The sequence below is a fragment of the Alosa pseudoharengus genome, unplaced genomic scaffold (genome assembly GCF_046254945.1).
Source record: "Alosa pseudoharengus isolate Yale_2024_CS ecotype anadromous, Long Island Sound unplaced genomic scaffold, YU_APseudo_1.1 YU_APseudo_1.1_scf_11, whole genome shotgun sequence".
Taxonomy (NCBI): domain Eukaryota; kingdom Metazoa; phylum Chordata; class Actinopteri; order Clupeiformes; family Clupeidae; genus Alosa; species Alosa pseudoharengus.
This window is the reverse complement of record NW_027468576.1, coordinates 799,114-815,090: the sequence shown is the minus strand read 5'-3', so window position 1 is coordinate 815,090 and position 15,977 is coordinate 799,114. Positions and strand designations below refer to the sequence as shown.

Sequence of the window (15,977 nt, the reverse complement as noted above, 5' to 3'; positions counted from 1 at the left end):
TGCATGATTCCCACTTTCCTCCAGGTGTTTATAGAGAAGACTTAGTAGAGTGATGGTAGCATCCTGCACCCCCCTCTTGGCCCTATAGGCAAACTGGGAAGGATCCAAGAGAGGTTGCACCTTGATTAGGAGCTCAGCTTTAATCAGCTTCTCTAAGGATTTTGCAATAAGAGATTTTGGATGCACACAAGTTCATGGATCAAACCAAGCACCTCATAACATCTATATTGTGCTTTTATCTGATATATGCAATGATATATGTAGGCTACCTCATGTGCAAAAATGGGAAAATAACATGTATTTAAAAATATTACAAATGTTGCAAGCTTTTGACTTTATAGTCAAGCAGGTGATACATCTTAATAATTCAAGCATGTTTCTCATGTTATATATACAAATATTTTTGTAATTTTGAAATTATAGCTATTTCTGTAATTAGACTACATGCCCCATGACGTGTAGCGTTCATTTCAACGCTGCTTTATAACAATGGCGCCGAATTTGTAGTTCATTAAAACGGCTTTGTATTAAAACATAAACAAATTATTGTTAGGATGCACACTGGCACAGACGACTTTTGCTGGGTATAATATGTAGAGAAATAGTTAAAGCAAGTTAGTACATGACTCATTGGCATTCAATGAAAAGAAGTATAATTCCACAAAATATCGAAAAACGTGTACAGTAGGCTACTTCTGACCCTTGTTGCTAGGCAACGCCCCGTAGGCCTACCTGCTTGGCTGAAGAATAAGGAGGCTCATTATCCTAATCTTTGCTGTTCAAAGCAACATATAAATATATAAAACGATATAACACTTAAATTGAACAGGGAATAAATTAAGATGTTGATCAGACTGTAATAAGGACAAGCAATAGGCTAATAAACAAATGCCCATTCAATCAATGATATAATAACAAGTTGCTTACTGTTTAATGGACTAAGTGCATGTTGAACAAATGTGCCTTTAGACCCCTTTTAAAACACTGTAAACTATCACAGGAACAAAGAGCACTGTGCAACTTATTGCACCCACATGGAACCACTGAGGAAGAGTCTTGAATTTAGCGTTCATGAGTGGTCGACAGAACAAATGGTAATCAGAAGACAGCAGTGGGCGGTTGGGGAAGTACATCTTGATCATTGAATTAAAATAACAAGGAGCAGATCCAGTCAGTGTCCTATAGGCCAAAGTGAGAGATTTCAATGTAATGCTGGCTACTACAGGGGGAGTGTAGGAGAATAGGCCTAGGAGTGGATATGCATGCCCGATATCCATACCCCATCTGCTGGAACATTGGCTCATATATGTATTTTCACTGACACATTATCTATGTATCTATCTCATTTTAATTATGATAGCCATAGTACATGTGAGATTACAACAATAATAATGAAAGTAGTAATACAAACTGAAATGACTAAATGAATGAATTCCTTTATTGTTATTGCATTGGGAAAGAAGCTATTTCTAAATCTGCTAGTGCTAATCTGCTTGTTTTTAGACTCTGTAACATAGGTGGCTAACTGTTTCCAATTGTCCTGTTCTGTTCATGGTACACCAAAACTGTCACACTTGGATATTGAATCAATTACGATGAAAAACACGTAGCTTATCAACAAAGAAAAGTGAGATTGCTTTATGATGATAGATGCTTTACTTTTCCAAAAGATGTTGACACATTAAAGGAAATGACATGTAGTATTGTGATCCTTCTTTATGATCTGCCGCTGCTGCTGGTGGTGTTTGTGGTGCTGGTGGTGTTTGTGCTGCTGTTGGTGTTGCTGCTGGTGCTGGTGATGGGGGTGATGGTGGTGCCTCAACAGACTGCTGCAGCTCAACAGATTAAAGGAAAAGCACATTATTGTTAGATATGTGTGTACAAATCTGTTTTAGTCTGTAAAACACACTGGTATGCAAAAGGTTTTAGACAGGTTCATGCATTTGTATATATACCTGGAGATTGTAATACGCATTGTATGAGCGTACCACCTGCCTCAGCTTTTCAGCAGTGAAAGCTTTACGCCCTTCACCTTTTCCATAAAAAATGGCAAACAATGCATCATTACTGGTTTTATCATATACTCTTATGAAAAGTCAAATCATGTTGCAACAGCTGTGTGCATGCAGTTGAAACAGTAATAGTTGGTCAATATTAACATACCGTCACTGACTGAGGCAAAGGGCAATTCCTCAGGCCACCAAGGCGGCCTGTGTTGTGGCAGATATTCAGACCGAGACAAACCCTGACTCAGTGCTGAGATAGAAGGGTGTTAAAGTGTAATCAGATTCAGTAGTCTGCATCATTTTGATCTTTAAATAAGGAAATTGAAAACATACAATGCCAGTCATACCATGTTCTTTTATCAGACGGCCAATTGCCATCCGGCAATGTGTGCCACTGATATCAGGGTCAACGTATGGCCTCTCACCCCCCAAAGCATCTGTAAGACAGTACGCTCAGTGTCATTAAAAACAAATGTTAAGGTTCCTTTTCTGAACTTCAAGAAAGGATTGACACAGAAACAAACCTTAACACCACTTTCATTTATACATACCACTTGACACACCCCTATTAGTGTACATGTTTAGCAGCTCAGCCTTCCTGTCATTGGTCCAAAAGGCCTCAAGATACTTTGGCCCTAAATGAACCGTAACCGGGAAAAAAACCCTTAAAATCCATTATCAATTCGGTTTGTGTTGCCATGTCAATATCATTTTTATCAAAACTCAGGGCCAGATTGTGACCATACTAAAATAATTGTTCTTCCATTGAATGTCATCTTCGATAGATCTCATCATTGAAATGTTGTTGAATAAAAACATATTACATATACCTGTGAAATTAACGGTGGGTGACTCACTGCTGAAGTCAACCCATACGGCAAAAGCCAGGGGTGCTCCAGCCTCACCACCGCACCAATTCTTCATCTGAAAACAATATTAAAAATATTATACTTTCCCTCTCTTTTAAAAGCAGCCTCCCTCCCTTTCTTTCTTCACTGCACCCAATATTAGCATGAATTAAGACATGTCCCACTGTATTCTGAAAGCCTGACCTACTTTCCTGCAGACTTTTGCATATCATACGATCAGTGTTCATAACTCTATACATGGCACTATTTTGTATATTGGCGAACGAGGTACACATATGATAAGTTTTGAGCTCCAACTCAAAGGCAAAGCAGTTTCAGCCATGCAAACCATATATTTTCTGAAAGCTGGTCAGTTGTAGGTGTGATTTAACATACATTAGGACATGTCATGTGGTTACTATGGTCATATTGTGGTTGTTGCTAGGGTAAATTGAATGGTTGCTATGGTGTTGCTAAGGTAGATATGGTGGTTGCTATGCAAAATAACATGGTTGCTATGGTGGTTGTTAGGGTAAGCATGTTGGTTGCTATGGTGGTTGCTAGCTTGACATTATACAAGTGGTTGCTAGGGTAATTAAGATGGTTGCTTGGGTGTTGCTAGGGTAATTAAGGTGGTTGCTTGGGTGTTGCTAGGGTACATATGGTGGCAAAATAACAAAGCAGTAGAATTGCTAACGTTTAGCCATTTTTACATTTTTAGCCAAAAAACTCACTTATGTTGGTCTGATCAGTATGAAATCAGAATATGTTGAACAACGGGACATTACAAACAAGCCAGGCTCAGTTTGGAGTCGGTGGATTATTCCCGGAAGGAGATAAACGGTTCGAAACATACAAGGTTTCCCTCTTCTGCCGCGGTAACGCTAGGTGCTAGAGGTATGGGACCAAGACGCACGGCACCGCCTTGAGGCCCCTGACAACTGTTCCAAAGGTGGGATATCTGAGACACCCACAAAAAAAACAGTGAAGGAAAAACTTTAAAAAAGTTGACCACTCCCACTTCAGAGGTGGAGTTTTGGGTGGTAGCATGGAGCTACGAGGCTGAAATTCAAGTCAGACCTTCTGCACAAGACCCACATAGAGCGTGCAAAGTTTCATCGCTCTAGCTGTAACGCAAAGCATTGTGCCTACTTTTTTGGCAATTTAAAGCAACACCAAAGAACTTTTCCTCTGTCGCACGCACTATTTGTTTATCCAGCACCAGCTTTGCAAATAACAATGTCCACAGACAAGGTAGAATATGTTGCATGATTTTATGAAAGTACGATGTATTGCGACATCAGATGCAAGTCAAATTTGTAGTTTCTCATGTCTCATTCCATCGAACTACATATCCGCTACCCGATCCGGCAAACTTACATAGTGCGGTTATAGCCGATAGAGGGCCTCGAAGCGGATGCAGAAAGTGCCGTTCACCCTGTTACGAGTTGATGAACCACTGAAACGATTTTGGAAACACTATTTTAAGGTACAAAAAACTCTTTGGTGTTGCTTTAACATTTAGCCATTTTTCAATTTTTAGCCAAAAAGCACACTTATGTTGATCCGATCAGTATGAAATCAGAATATGTTGAACAACGGGACATCACAAACAAGCCAGGCTCAGTTTGGAGTCGGTGGATTATTCCCGGAAGGAGATAAACGGTTCGAAACATACAAGGTTTCCCTCTGCTGGCGCGGTAAAGCTAGGTGCTAGAGGGATGGGACCAAAACGCACGGCACCCCCTTGAGGCCCCTGACAAATGTTCCAAAGGTGGGATCTCTGAGACACCCACAAAAAAAACTGTGAAGGAAAAACATAAAAAAAGTTGACCACTCCCATTTCAGAGGTGGAGTTTTGATATGTCAAAGTCAGTAGGAAGGTAGGACATGTCTTAATTAATTGACATCTAGAGGCTATAGGCTTTCAGAAAATATATGGTTTAGGTGGTCAATTCAGCTGTCCCTTAACAGTGTAGGCCTAAATATATCAGCTGTACAATGCGTTTCTCGATCTACAATATGGGCCTATGTACGCCTTATGATGCACCAAAGTCAGTGGGAAGGTGGGACATGTCTTAATGTATATTAATTGACATCTAGAGGCTATAGGCTTTCAGAAAATATATGGTTTAGGTGGTCAATTCAGCTGTCCCTTAACAGTGTAGGCCTAAATGTATCAGTTCAATCTACTTTCTACAATCTGTAGAAACAATCTAAATCTACAATATGGGCCTATATTTAGCACAGCGACAACCATATCTAGCAAAATCACAGTAAAAGTAATGTAAAAGTGATGTAAAATACCTGCCAATTGTCCTCTGTATCCACCGCTGCAGTAGACCATGATGTGAGGATGCACTCCATAACACAGCTGTTAATGGAAGCAAGGACTGAGGTGTCAAGGCCAGCATGCTTCAGCCTCTTCAGGAAGTTGACAAATGAGTAGCCAAACAAGGACAAACAAGGCCTTGCTTACATACTGGCTGTCTTGTAGTTTGACACCACTCTCCTTTCTGTGAGTGTTCTGTTGGAGTAATTTAATGAAATGCAACCCATACATCAGGATATCAGGAGCAAGGATCTGTGAAAACATAAGTAGAGGGGAGAAAAAAAGACATAAAGATATGTCGAGAAAACATTGCAGCACCATCCCTAAACAACACATCAGGACACCTTTCTTTCCTTTTTCATTTGATCACTACTGCAATTCATACACCTTGTACCCTTGTATACAGGTGAGACAAGGGTAAAACTGATGTGGGTATTTATTCTATTATAGAATAGGCTACTAAAATATAACTCCACAACTTCAAGTGTCAACACTGTAGTTTTGAAGGAGTATTTGTAGTTCTTATGCAGGAAAATCAGTATAGGCTACTTTGGACATTAAAAGCTGCATGCACTACGTAGTACACTCAGAAATGCATTATTTTGGAGATAGAAATGTTGCTTTGTTTTTCAGAAAAACGGTAGTAGCATAACAGAATTTTTTGTCACATGAATTACCCAGACCCAAAGAAACAAATAGCTTATTACGTGAAACTGACCTGCTTATAATTTAATGTCAAACACCATCTCAATCACCATCGCACTCATTTCGATAATTTAACCAAATAACCATAACAATTATTTATTTGGCTAATTATCACGCATTTGTCCACGTCTTTTACCATTATAAGACATTCACTAAGAAATTGCACTAATTTCGCGTGATTCTAGTTGTTTTACAGCATGAAGGGTTTTTGGTCATGATAAGTATACCTATATTTTGTTCGAAACAACAAAAAACAACACCATTATTATTATTATTTACTAAATTAACGTAGTTTAACTTACCTTACCCCACATAGCCAGCCAGCTCTCGCTCTACGATGCGTTTCCGCTTTCTTGTGGTGGCGTGTGTCACATGACAGCAACCAGCCTATCACACTGGGGCTGTTTCCTTTTTCGAGCGTCGCCCTGGGATCGTCGCACACAGTGACGCGATGCACAAAATTGCGCCAAAATATCAATAGCAATGAAAAAGTACAGTCTTAATATTTTATATCCTTGCTCAAATTTGTAAAATAATGAGCATAAATCTCCGAATGAAAGAAACTTGGGTATATGTAGCCATTACATTTAAACACATCACTTCCCAGAATGCATCTCTTTGCCAAAGAACTTTATTTCCACCTTAAGCAATATAAACATTTCTGCAGTAGTGTATTACATTTATAACAACTTCATAATCAGTATTGAGACGAAAGAACTAGTGCTATCAGTAAGCTATTCTTTTTAAGTTGACATTCTCTGGGGATACGCTTCTGACATGGGCTTTGTTTACCTAGCAACGGTTACTATGCCTCGCTGAAATGAGAAGTGAGAACGTTTTTATTAAATATCCCACTTAAATAAGGGCATCATTTAAGCCAACGGCAAATATGCAGTCCTGAAACGACTGTAATTATTCAATATCCATGTATCCCAAAGTTATAAAAGTCAGTTGACCGAAATCTGTACTCAGTTGTTGAAACGGGGGATCCGTGTGTGGGCCACGGAATATATTGTCATTAACTTGCATTGGAACGAAATCCGTGTGTGTTTCACGGAAATGTCAACTTCCGTTGAGCGAAATCTGCACTCAGTTGTTGAAACAGGGATGGAATGCAACGCCTGACAGGCTAACATTACATAAAAATCGAACTGAATGTATCAAAAGTGTGTTTCCCAATAAGATAACAACATCCGTTGAGCGAAATCTGCACTCAGTTGTTAAACGGGGATCCGTGAAATAGCCACGGAATATATTGTCATTAACTTGCATTGGAACGAAATCCGTGTGTGTTTCACGGAAATGTAACTTCCGTTGAGAGGAAATCTGCACTCAGTTGTTGAAACAGGGATGGAATGCAACGCCTGACAGGCTAACATTACACAGACACTAAAAAAGGCAATAAAAATCGAACTGAATGTATCAAAAGTGTGTTTCCCAATAAGATAACAACGTCCGTTGAGCGAAATCTGCACTCAGTTGTTTAAACGGGGATCCGTGAAATAGCCACGGGATATGAGTGTCATTAACTTGCATTGAATCGAAATCCGTGTGAGTTTCACGGAAATTTCAGTGATTCCGTGGGTCCACCACGGATTTTGAGTTAAGCGTCCGTGGCTATTTCACGGATTCCCGTGAGACCAGGTTGGTGCATGCTCTCTCTCTCCAACACAAACCAGATTCTGGTACATAACGTTGAAAACAGATAAATGTGTTTATTCGAAGCACACATACAAATACTGTATGTGCGCACTTACGTGACTATCCTACTTCAAGTATTAGCCTACGCACAATAGATTTATCTTCTTTAGCCTATAATGCATAGGCTACACTTTTTAAACAAAAAGCAGCTGTGACAGGCAGCGGCCGCATATATTCTGCGTCATATCTCGCAGCTTGTGAACTCTACAAGCCCCCACCCCTCACTCGACAACCACACGGAGATTCTGTAATGTGCGTGTATGTCGTTCACACATACGTCCGTATAAGGTCAGTATTAGGTCCGCAGGTTAGCATCATATCTGAATCATCCGAAGGGTAGGACCTCCGTTTGACAAACCTCCGCATGTACTCCGGAGGTTATATCTGAAAGCGCTTTCTGTATCGATAGACAAACACACATTAGCAATTGTTGCTATAACCTGGTGTCGTGGAAAATTATCCACTTCCCGAAACCTCCAATCCAACTAGCACTCTGATATCAAAGACCCGAAGGAGAACACCAAGACGAGAAACGCTGAAGACTGTTGATCCTTTATTCACCGTATTGCAGTGATGATACAATCCAAACAATGTCAGGACTGAACCGTCAGGCAAGAGAGTGATGAGTTGCAGCTGCTACCCCGATGAGATCTGATCTGAATGTGCCTGAGCTCTCTCTTTTATGCTCTCAGGGGCCTGAGAGGCGTTCCTATCATCAGGAGCGTCACCAGGCCCCTTCTAGCCAATCAGAACGTTTTGGGACTTGAGATATTGGTGGAAACTCCTTCTCATACAAACATTAAAAAATGTGTGTTGCTAGGCAGAATATATGTGATCGAGTTCTATGTGTAATCTGTTGCCAGGCAGGGTATGTTTTGATTTGGTTCTATGTGTCATCCCAACTTTGGTTTCACTTCCCCTCCCTGGAAGGTCCCTGCATCTCCTCTTCTGCTAGCCCCTTCTATTTATGCCCTTCTGGTAAGCACCTTTCTCTCCCAGGCCCTGTTTTTACTTTCACTTTTAGCCTTTGACAGCTCAGTCTCATGACTTCCAGTAAATGTTGCATAACAGTTGCACAAACAACACCTTTATAGTAAATGGAATGTTTTCCAATAAACCAGCACACACACACACACACAAGTATTATTATTATGTCTAGATAAAATCACCACACTGGCCAAACACATATTCTCTTGTATCACAATTAATGTTTATTAGTGAGTTGCTTTTGTTGTTGTTGTTGCTCTTGTTGTTCTTGTTCTTGTTGTTCTTGTTGCTTCTCTTGTTGTTCTTGTTATTATTGTTCTTGTTCTTGGTGTTGTTGATGTTGTTGTTATTTTTAGGGAAGATCTTGTATGCTCCAGTCACATCTAAAATTCAGCCCTCTACTTCTACTTTTTCACAGGTATTTGCTCCTGATATCCTGACCAACAGAACATGTACAGAAAGAAGTGTTCCACTACCAATTTCGCTCATCTGTGGTTCTCCTGACATGTTGGGAGAGCAGGGATTTCAATTCTGATTGCTCTTCAATTAACATAATCATCCTCAACATCCTCACATCTTGCGCATCCTCACATTCTGCACATCCTCACATCCTGTGGTTCACTGCAACGCGTAGTTACATCAGTACAGCGGATCATTGGCTCATGAACTCCCCACATTGAAAGTTTACTGTTCCACACTGAGTAACATCTCATATTAATAGCTTGAATTTCCCCTTGGGCATCAATAAAGTATCTATCTATCTATTAGCACTATTTTGTAATTGTGCCACACTGACAAATTGCTGCTTCTGTTTGATGTAGTGCTGGGTGTTCTATCCATTATGACAGTCTCGTGACGTTGGCCGTAGCGTTTGTAAGCCAAAGGCCCTCCTCGTAAAAAAATATTTTTATTTCTCCGGCTGTTGCAATTGATATAAGTGCCCTCTGTAAACAGCACAACAGGCAGACAGCAAACATTTAGAAACAGACACGCAATTGGCTTCTTAAGAGATCGCGAGATCGCACGCACGCACGCACCTACACACGCACGCACTCGCGATTGCACTGACTACGCTACCGGACATCGGTAAAATTAACGGGAAGGTCACGTCATGAAGCACGATCAGAAACTGCGACGCCGGCACAATGCTTCAAGTGCTTTAAACAGTGACGTCCAGTCCATTGTGCTACGGGAGCGCTGATTACTGTATGGACAAACTCTGCTTCATAAGATGTCGAGGGCGATCGGGAAGACGCTGAGCAGAGGGCACCGTCGCGTAAAACAACGTGAGTCCGCGGAAACTGCCGGACGGTGCTTCAGGCCGGATTCGAACCGGCGATGCCATTCTTAAAGTGCTATGTAGCACAGCGCTGCCTTTCCCATGTGTGCTACGGAGACGCTGATTAATGTAGTGCTCATTATACATGATTAGAGTCTCGTGACTGCCGGCTACTGCGTGCGTGCGTGCGTAGGTCAAAGTCCGCTGATCGCGGCATTCCCCTATTTTGTAAAATATTTTTTACTCCTCTGGGTGTTGCAATGGATATCAATGATTCATGTGATTGCCCTCAGTAAAAAAACACAAGAAACAGGACGCAAACAGTTACAAACACTCAGGTTCTCTGCTTCATAAGATGTCGCGGGCGATCGGGAAGACGCTGAGCAGAGGGCACCGTCGCGTAAAACAACGTGAGTCCGCGGAAACTGCCGGACGGTGCTTCAGGCCGGATTCGAACCTGCGATGACATGGTTAAAGTGCTATGTAGCACAGCGCTGCCTTTCCCATGTGTGCTATGGAGACGCTGATTAATGCAGAGCTCATTAGAGTCTCGTGACTGCCGGCTACTGTGTGCGTGCGTGCGTAGGTCAAAGTCCGCCGATCGCAGCATTCCCCTATTTTGTAAAATTATTTTTTACTCCTCTGGGTGTTGCAATGGATATCAATGATTCATATAATTGCCCTCAGTAAAAAAGCACAAGAAACAGGACGCAAACAGTTACAAACTCTGCTTCATAAGATGTCGCGGGCGATCGGGAAGACGCTGAGCAGAGGGCACCGTCGCGTAAAACATCGTGAGACCGCGGAAACGGCCGGACGGTGCTTCAGGCTGGATTCGAACCTGCGATGACATTCTTAAAGTGCTATGTAGCACAGCGCTGCCTTTCCCATGTGTGCTACTGAGACACCATTAATGCAGTGCTCATTATACATGATTAGAGTCTCGTGACTGCCGGCTACTGCGTGCGTGCGTGCGTAGGTCAAAGTCCGCTGATCACGGCATTCCCCTATTTTGTAAAATTATTTTTTACTCTCCTGGGTGTTGCAATGGATATCAATGATTCATATGATTGCCCTCAGTAAAAAAACACAAGAAACAGCAATGCAATCAGTTACAAACACTCAGGTTCTCTGCTTCATAAGATGTCGCGAGCGATCGGGAAGACGCTGAGCAGAGGGCACCGTCGCGTAAAACAACGTGAGTCCGCGGAAACTGCTGGACGGTGCTTCAGGCCGGATTCGAACCTGCGATGACATGGTTAAAGTGCTATGTAGCACAGCGCTGCCTTTCCCATGTGTGCTATGGAGACGCTGATTAATGCAGAGCTCATTAGAGTCTCGTGACTGCCGGCTACTGTGTGCGTGCGTGCGTAGGTCAAAGTCCGCCGATCGCAGCATTCCCCTATTTTGTAAAATTATTTTTTACTCCTCTGGGTGTTGCAATGGATATCAATGATTCATATAATTGCCCTCAGTAAAAAAGCACAAGAAACAGGACGCAAACAGTTACAAACTCTGCTTCATAAGATGTCGCGGGCGATCGGGAAGACGCTGAGCAGAGGGCACCGTCGCGTAAAACATCGTGAGACCGCGGAAACGGCCGGACGGTGCTTCAGGCTGGATTCGAACCTGCGATGACATTCTTAAAGTGCTATGTAGCACAGCGCTGCCTTTCCCATGTGTGCTACTGAGACACCATTAATGCAGTGCTCATTATACATGATTAGAGTCTCGTGACTGCCGGCTACTGCGTGCGTGCGTGCGTAGGTCAAAGTCCGCTGATCACGGCATTCCCCTATTTTGTAAAATTATTTTTTACTCTCCTGGGTGTTGCAATGGATATCAATGATTCATATGATTGCCCTCAGTAAAAAAACAAAAGAAACAGCAATGCAATCAGTTACAAACACTCAGGTTCTCTGCTTCATAAGATGTCGCCGGCGATCGGGAAGACGCTGAGCAGAGGGCACCATCGCGTAAAACAACGCGAGACCGCGGAAACTGCCGGACCTTCAGGCCGGATTCGAACCGGCGATGCCATTCTTAAAGTGCTATGTAGCACAGCGCTGCCTTTCCCATGTGTGCTACGGAGACGCTGATTAATGCAGTGCTCATTATACATGATTAGAGTCTCGTGACTGCCGGCTACTGCGTGCGTGCGTGCGTAGGTCAAAGTCCGCTGATCGCGGCATTCCCCTATTTTGTAAAATTATTTTTTACTCCTCTGGGTGTTGCAATGAATATCAATGATTCATATGATTGCCCTCAGTAAAAAAACACAAGAAACAGGACGCAAACAGTTACAAACTCTGCTTCATAAGATGTCGCGGGCGATCGGGAAGACGCTGAGCAGAGGGCACGTCGCGTAAAACAACGTGAGACCGCGGAAATGGCCGGACGGTGCTTCAGGCCTTATTCGAACCTGCAATGCCATTCTTAACGTGCTATGTAGCACAGCGCTGCCTATCCCATGTGTGCTACGGAGACTCTGATTAATGCAGTGCTCATTATACATGATTAGAGTCTCGTGACTGCCGGCTACTGCTGCTTGCTAGGTCAAAGTCCGCCGATCGGGGCATTCCCCTATTTTGTAAAATTATTTTTTACTCCTCTGGGTGTTGCAATGGATATCAATGATTCATATGATTGCCCTCAGTAAAAAAACACAAGAAACAGGAATGCAATCAGTTACAAACACTCAGGTTCTCTGCTTCATAAGATGTCGCCGGCGATCGGGAAGACGCTGAGCAGAGGGCACCGTCGCGTAAAACAACGCGAGACAGCGGAAATGGCCGGACGGTGCTTCAGGCTGGATTCGATCCTGCGATGACATTCTTAAAGTGCTATGTAACACAGCGCTGCCTTTCCCATGTGTGCTACGGAGACACCATTAATGCAGTGCTCATTATACATGATTAGAGTCTCGTGACTGCCGGCTACTGCGTGCGTGCGTGCGTGTGTAGGTCAAAGTCCGCCGATCGCAGCATTCCCCTATTTTGTAAAATTATTTTTTACTCCTCTGGGTGTTGCAATGGATATCAATGATTCATATGATTGCCCTCAGTAAAAAAGCACAAGAAACAGGACGCAAACAGTTACAAACTCTGCTTCATAAGATGTCGCGGGCGATCGGGAAGACGCTGAGCAGAGGGCACCGTCGCGTAAAACATCGTGAGACCGCGGAAACAGCCGGACTGTGCTTCAGGCTGGATTCGAACCTGCGATGACATTCTTAAAGTGCTATGTAGCACAGCGCTGCCTTTCCCATGTGTGCTACGGAGACACCATTAATGCAGTGCTCATTATACATGATTAGAGTCTCGTGACTGCCGGCTACTGCGTGCGTGCGTGCGTGTGTAGGTCAAAGTCCGCCGATCGCAGCATTCCCCTATTTTGTAAAATTATTTTTTACTCTCCTGGGTGTTGCAATGGATATCAATGATTCATATGATTGCCCTCAGTAAAAAAACACAAGAAACAGGAATGCAATCAGTTACAAACACTCAGGTTCTCTGCTTCATAAGATGTCGCCGGCGATCGGGAAGACGCTGAGCAGAGGGCACCGTCGCGTAAAACAACGTGAGTCCGCGGAAACTGCCGGACGGTGCTTCAGGCCGGATTCGAACCGGCGATGCCATTCTTAAAGTGCTATGTAGCACAGCGCTGCCTTTCCCATGTGTGCTACGGAGACGCTGATTAATGTAGTGCTCATTATACATGATTAGAGTCTCGTGACTGCCGGCTACTGCGTGCGTGCGTGCGTAGGTCAAAGTCCGCTGATCGCGGCATTCCCCTATTTTGTAAAATTATTTTTTACTCCTCTGGGTGTTGCAATGGATATCAATGATTCATATGATTGCCCTCAGTAAAAAAACACAAGAAACAGGAAGCAAACAGTTACAAACACTCAGGTTCTCTACTTCATAAGATGTCGCCGGCGATCGGGAAGACGCTGAGCAGAGGGCACCGTCGCGTAAAACAACGTGAGTCCGCGGAAACTGCCGGACGGTGCTTCAGGACGGATTCGAACCTGCGATGACATTCTTAAAGTGCTATGTAGCACAGCGCTGCTTTTCCCATGTGTGCTACGGAGACACCGATTAATGCAGTGCTCATTATACATGATTAGAGTCTCGTGACTGCCGGCTACTGCTTGCGTGCGTGCGTGTATAGGTCAAAGTCCGCCGATCGCAGCATTCCCCTATTTTGTAAAATTATTTTTTACTCTCCTGGGTGTTGCAATGGATATCAATGATTCATATGATTGCCCTCAGTAAAAAAACACAAGAAACAGGAATGCAATCAGTTACAAACACTCAGGTTCTCTGCTTCATAAGATGTCGCCGGCGATCGGGAAGACGCTGAGCAGAGGGCACCGTCGCGTAAAACAACGTGAGTCCGCGGAAACTGCCGGACGGTGCTTCAGGCCGGATTCGAACCTGCGATGCCATTCTTAAAGTGCTATGTAGCACAGCGCTGCCTTTCCCATGTGTGCTACGGAGACGCTGATTAATGTAGTGCTCATTATACATGATTAGAGTCTCGTGACTGCCGGCTACTGCGTGCGTGCGTGCGTAGGTCAAAGTCCGCTGATCGCGGCATTCCCCTATTTTGTAAAATTATTTTTTACTCCTCTGGGTGTTGCAATGGATATCAATGATTCATATGATTGCCCTCAGTAAAAAAACACAAGAAACAGGACGCAAACAGTTACAAACACTCAGGTTCTCTACTTCATAAGATGTCGCGGGCGATCGGGAAGACGCTGAGCAGAGGGCACCGTCGCGTAAAACAACGTGAGTCCGCGGAAACTGCCGGACGGTGCTTCAGGACGGATTCGAACCTGCGATGACATTCTTAAAGTGCTATGTAGCACAGCGCTGCCTTTCCCATGTGTGCTACGGAGACACCGATTAATGCAGTGCTCATTATACATGATTAGAGTCTCGTGACTGCCGGCTACTGCTTGCGTGCGTGCGTGTATAGGTCAAAGTCCGCCGATCGCAGCATTCCCCTATTTTGTAAAATTATTTTTTACTCCTCTGGGTGTTGCAATGGATATCAATGATTCATATGATTGCCCTCAGTAAAAAAGCACAAGAAACAGGAATGCAATCAGTTACAAACACTCAGGTTCTCTACTTCATAAGATGTCGCCGGAGATCGGGAAGACGCTGAGCAGAGGGCACGTCGCGTAAAACAACGCGAGACCGCGGAAATGGCCGGACGGTGCTTCAGGCCTTATTCGAACCTGCAATGCCATTCTTAAAGTGCTATGTAGCACAGCGCTGCCTTTCCCATATGTGCTACGGAGATGCTGATTAGTGCAGTGCTCATTATACATGATTAGAGTCTCGTGACTGCCGGCTACTGCGTGGGTGCGTGCGTAGGTCAAAGTCCGCCGATCGCAGCATTCCCCTATTTTGTAAAATTATTTTTTACTCCTCTGGGTGTTGCAATGGATATCAATGATTCATATGATTGCCCTCAGTAAAAAAGCACAAGAAACAGGACGCAAACAGTTACAAACTCTGCTTCATAAGATGTCGCGGGCGATCGGGAAGACGCTGAGCAGAGGGCACCGTCGCGTAAAACATCGTGAGACCGCGGAAACAGCCGGACTGTGCTTCAGGCTGGATTCGAACCTGCGATGACATTCTTAAAGTGCTATGTAGCACAGCGCTGCCTTTCCCATGTGTGCTACGGAGACACCATTAATGCAGTGCTCATTATACATGATTAGAGTCTCGTGACTGCCGGCTACTGCGTGCGTGCGTGCGTGTGTAGGTCAAAGTCCGCCGATCGCAGCATTCCCCTATTTTGTAAAATTATTTTTTACTCTCCTGGGTGTTGCAATGGATATCAATGATTCATATGATTGCCCTCAGTAAAAAAACACAAGAAACAGGAATGCAATCAGTTACAAACACTCAGGTTCTCTGCTTCATAAGATGTCGCCGGCGATCGGGAAGACGCTGAGCAGAGGGCACCGTCGCGTAAAACAACGCGAGACCGCGGAAATGGCCGGACGGTGCTTCAGGCTGGATTCGATCCTGCGATGACATTCTTAAAGTGCTATGTAGCACAGCGCTGCCTTTCCCATGTGTGCTACGGAGACA

The 15,977-nt window shown here is 43.7% G+C and overlaps 1 long non-coding RNA gene across 5 annotated transcripts; it reads right to left on the bottom strand.

The window, feature by feature from the left end:
• Window positions 1-1,411: 1,411 nt before the first annotated feature.
• LOC143116557 (uncharacterized) lies at window positions 1,412-8,316 on the bottom strand. 5 transcript variants are annotated; one of them, XR_012985850.1, is made up of 10 exons: window positions 8,033-8,220; window positions 6,194-6,316; window positions 5,334-5,438; window positions 5,162-5,228; window positions 2,837-2,930; window positions 2,558-2,641; window positions 2,354-2,443; window positions 2,164-2,256; window positions 1,956-2,032; window positions 1,412-1,829 (listed from the first exon to the last, which is right to left on the bottom strand). It is a non-coding gene; the product is annotated as an uncharacterized LOC143116557 (long non-coding RNA). The 5 variants fall into 5 exon arrangements; XR_012985847.1 differs by having other exon boundaries at window positions 5,162-5,438; window positions 8,154-8,316; XR_012985849.1 differs by having other exon boundaries at window positions 1,412-1,835; window positions 5,162-5,438.
• Between the last annotated feature and the right edge of the window lie 7,661 nt (window positions 8,317-15,977).